This window comes from Rissa tridactyla, chromosome 6 (assembly GCF_028500815.1).
Source record: "Rissa tridactyla isolate bRisTri1 chromosome 6, bRisTri1.patW.cur.20221130, whole genome shotgun sequence".
Taxonomy (NCBI): Eukaryota; Metazoa; Chordata; class Aves; order Charadriiformes; family Laridae; genus Rissa; species Rissa tridactyla.
Genome location: NC_071471.1, coordinates 49,019,950 through 49,024,920, shown reverse-complemented (window position 1 = coordinate 49,024,920; position 4,971 = coordinate 49,019,950).

Below are 4,971 nucleotides of genomic sequence, written 5' to 3'. Positions count from 1 at the left end.
AGACTGCAGCAACTGGAAGACTCTGTCTCTTGACAAGTGGCATTTTGTGTGAGGGGCGGCTCTGCCCACATCTTGGGCAACAGACAGGTCAGAAATATGAGCTGAATCCCAGACCTGCTTTTGAGTTTTACCTGAAGTTTAATAACTGATGTTTTTGTCAGCTGGCTGGATTTTTGCTGTGCAGATTTTCTGTTTGTACTACTGTGAAAATATTTTTATTTGCAATGGCATTTCCATTGGGAGATGCTTTGTCTCCAGGGTAGCTTCCCTGAGAGCGATTTCAAAAGTTAGTCTGTGGATTTGTTTTGTTTTGCAGTCTTCAAATGCCCCTTTATAAAGTAAAATAAAAGATGTTATTCTTTTTCTAGTATGGTTTTTTCCCTGACTTGCCACCTTCTTATTGTCTGAAAAGTGGACAGACCCATGTAGGTGTACTCAAGGATTTGATAAAGACGATGTGAGCTTCACTGTAATTTAGCGATTGAGTGAGAAAACACTAAGATGGGACATTGCATGGCAGCATCATGGAAGGTGCCCTGTGACAGGGTGGAGAATGGCTACTGGCAGAGGAAGAAGGAAAAAGCAATTTTTTAGGGGGTGAGACAGGAATGAGCTTGCTTGAACAGCTGGGGTTTTTTGAACATGAAGATGATGGAAGGATGTTATGGAGGCAGAAGCAGGAAGAGGAGAGACAGAGCCAGATCCTCAGCTAACATTGCTGGGTATTTTTAGGAGTGTTTCCTGAGAGTGCTTTCTGTATATAAACAGACGAGGTTCCAGGAGGCAGCGGTGAGGGGGAGCGGTATAACTCGATGATACTTGTACCACAAATAGTACATTGCAAAGAGCAAATTGTTTGACTTTATTAAACTGCAGCCTCCTGCAACAGATCAAGGGTCTAGTTTCTAAGCAAAATAATTGTAGCCTAAAGAAAACTTAACCGTTGAAAGCCTCGCGGGCCCCAGATTCCTGTTTGACTTGGCTTCAGGAGCTGCATATACTCTTTGAACCTCAGACTATGAAGCAAACTTACAAAGCACAAGCTGTCTTGAAGTCCCTCTCCACAGTAACACATAGCTCAGCCTTGTTATCAGGAAAACACAAGATGTGAAAAATAATGGGAGGAGGATAACATCTGGCAAGTGGACCTGACAGTGCTTTGCAATTCTGGAGGGGCTGGCAGGAGCTGGGCAGATCTGGGGTAGACATCAGGGTTGTGCAGAAGAAAGTCACCTAGTCTTGGTGGGCAGTGCTGAAGTCAAAGCAGAAGTGGGAGCCACTGGCTGAAGCGGAACAGGCCGGTGTAATGCACAGAACCAGGGGACCTGCCTGTGAGACTGCCTGGCTCCATCCTTGCCTCTAGGTGCTGCGTGTTACTTAGGGCCCCGTGTCCAAAGAGCGGTCATGTGTACGCTGAAGGCCATGAAGAAAATGGTTACCCTGGGATGTGGTCAACTTAGGCTTATACCAGTGGCTTGTTATTCAGTCCTGACAAGTTACTCTTGGTCACACTTAGTTCTTTAGCTTTGCGGCCTATTCTGGTCCCAGTTCAGTTTTTGTTTGGTTGGTTGTTTGTTTTTTGGTTGTTTGGTTTTTTTTTAAGAAAATATGGGCAAAAAGCTATGACTTAAGAAAGTCCCATAGGAGGGCCATCCTTGCTGCAGCAACCCCAAAGCTACCTGTGCAAGAATTAATGCACCTGCAAGAAAACGGCTGACACTCTTAGCTGTCACCACTACGTGTGGTATGTACCTGGGCAATATCCTGGCTGGCATTTCTTTCCATGAGAAACCTGTCTTTGGCAGCATCTTCTTCCGTGCAACTTGTTGAAAATTTCTATCCTCTCTTCCCTTGGCTCTTTGCAGAGCAGATTTATGGTCCCACTTTCCTTTTACAAATAAAACCCTAAGTGTAAATCCAAAGGATAAATAACACAGTACTACAGACATGCCTGCAGCAATATTCTCTGTATTTATCATTGCTGAAAGTCTGGGAGGAAAAGCTGGTGAAGGCAAGATATCTTATGTGAGAAAACCATTCTCATGCTTTTGTGCTGGTTCTGGAGGCTGGAGAGCAATTGTGTTGTGTTTTTCCCCAAACATCCTGCTGCAGTGCAGGCAGCCTCCAGGTGCCTTGACTGCGAAGAGGGGCGAAGACGCCCATCCTCCCTCACAGGCTTGCTGTGTGGGAAGTACCCCAGTTCCACCGCAGTGCCGGAGGTTGCTCCTTCATAAGCACGCAGAATGGATATGTGTTTGTAAATAAACCTCAGCATTTGCTCTGCTCTGGATAAGAAGTAGGCATGGAAAAGATGATAGCATAAACGCTCAGTCAATATGTCTGATTCTGCCGTTCTGATCACTTCCACCCTGCCTGCAGTCTCAACTGATGGTGCTTTTGGCATGTAATATTTAGCGGCTGTCCCCATGCCGGGCGGTGAGTGGAGCTTCTGCTGCCCAACTCGGCAGCAGCACACCAGGACCAAACGCCGTGTCATTAGCAAGGGGGGCTCTGGTGGAAAGAAACTAAAGAAACTATTCCCTGTTGCTTGGGCTGAGCTGGTGGCTTGCAAAGAGCCAGAAACTCCGGATCTGAGAATTGTGGCACAAGATATACCTCGAACCACCTCCATTATTGTTTTCATCTTTTTGGTCTTGGTTCCAGCTGTAATTTTAAGAGACTTTTGCTTAACTAAGCACGAGGGCAATAACCCATCTCAGCGTGAAACACGTGTGGGTCAGAGATTAGGACTGTTTAATTGTCATCAACTACTGAGCCTGCACCCATGCCCCTGCCAGGCCACCTCCATGGTGCTGCAGCCCTCACGTAGGGGGAAGGTAAAGGTGGGCTCAGGTACTGTTGTCTGCTGGAGGCTGTAGAAACTTCAAGGAGATGGGGGGACCTGCCTCCCACTGTATGACCGTCCCTGCAATGGTAAGCGCTGGAACCAGCCAAGGCTCTTCTACAACGGAACTTTTAAGTCCTGGGGTTGGATAGCTACTTCATTGTCTTTGGGTCGGTGTTTTGACCTCTTCCTCTTTGTTGTTTTGTTGGTTGGGTTTTGGGGTTTTTTTTTGTTTGTTTTTGTTTTTTTTTTTCCACAGGAAGCCTCCACTATGCACCTGTAACAGTGACATTCAGCCAGTAGTCCTGCTTTGCCAGTGCCCTGGCGTTCCCGGTGGGCTGCAGCTCCAGCCGAACTTACTGCTCCCAGCTGCAAGTCACGTGTGGCAGGGGAACCTATGGCTGTCCCTGGCCAGCTGAAATAGTCCCACAATGGCTATCGGGCCTCAGATGGGGTAAATTTAGACTCAGTCACTCTGAGAAAAGTTGTTCACTTTCAATTGCGCCCTGTAACCACAGATGTTTCCAGACATGCAGCTTGCTGGGAATTATGACCTGTCCTGACGGTCTCAATGCACGGAGATTTTGGATCGTTGTGTTTCATATATAACTTTGTGCTTTAATATAGTGCCATTTGGCTTGGCATAGGCTGAGTTACAGAGAGCTGAAGGGAGCGGTTAGTGAGGCGACTGAAAAGGCTACTCACAAAACAGCTTCAGCATGGTCTGCAATAAAAAATGATCCCCAGACAGACCGGGATGGAGGAGACCCAAGTGCCAGGAGTGGTTCAACCACCGTGCTCTCTGAAATCTAATCTCCTTGCTGTGGCAGCCAGTAAGAGGCCTGTGAAAGCTATAACTTCACTGATTTTTCCATCATTAGCTACGAGCTCCCTTCTGGCCGCTTACTCCAGTCTCAAAGGATGGGACCCTTTCTGGAGGCAAGCCCCATCTCTCTGTTCCCTGAGAGGAAATTAGACCGTAGCGTTGCTTGTGTTTTACTTACTATGTTTATGAATGTGGAAACACCACCTGAATTTCTCTATAGGCTCTGCAGGGAAATCATGTTTCCATATTGCATTATGAGAAATGCAGTGGAAGTGTGCTATGCTAAGTTAATTTTTTTTAATGTATGGAGGCAAAAGAAACTTCAGTTCAGAACGAGTATGCACTTTTGTCTTTCTATTCAACATCCACAGTGCTATAAATACAAACTGCAGGGTACTTTCAGAACTGCAAGCCTTTAAGACCTCTCAAGGGAAAACATCACACCAAATTAATCTGCCGTCAAGTGGAAATTCTATATTGTTTGCATTTGCCAATGTTCTGTATGTGGCTGTAATTGCACTGAAGCAAATATCTGCTTCGAGTTCTTCACAAGATTAAATGTGGCCAATTGGGCGTAAAAGAGTAATCGAAATGCAGAGCTGCTGCTTTGGATTTGTTAAAGGCATTGCTCATTTTTGCTCTGACATGATGACACTAGGTTTTGGCTTTCCGTTAAAACAGGGAAATTTGGGGAATGTGATTTGGAGTGCTGGGTTGCAAGCCAAAAGAAGGACGTTTTTGTCTGTGACCAGTGTCCCCTGAGCGTGCCCCAGGCTTCACGCGTGCAAGGGGACACCTTCCTTCCCTCTGGCCAGCCATCAGGCTGCCATAGCCGTGCCCCAGGCTGCAGCGTCTGGCTGGGACCTCCAGTACCGGCTCCTGAGGATTTCGTGGTCTTTTTAAGTTCTGAGTATTTGGCCTAGATTTGAAGCTAAAAGGTCTTGTGAAGGTCCCAGCAAGAGCCTCTGTGGCTTGTAATAGAGAGATCCCAAGGTCTGAGTTGGATCCTGAGTGGTGTCACCATGTCAGACTAAAGGAGCACGTCAGCTTGCAAAACCTGAACCCTCGCCCTATGCCAGCTGGATACGAAATGTTAAAATTTGCTTAAAACCCCCATGTTTTCTTTTTCTTTTTACTAGTTTAGCCATTTTCCCTCTTGCCTTATAAATGCAACTATAAGCAAGTAGAAAGTCTTTTTTTCAAGTTGACTGTGCTGCCTTTTAATTCCGCATGAAAACCCAACTGCTCCCTATGCCCTGCCCAACAGGTAGTTAAAACAACAAGCCCAGGTGGGCAAAGC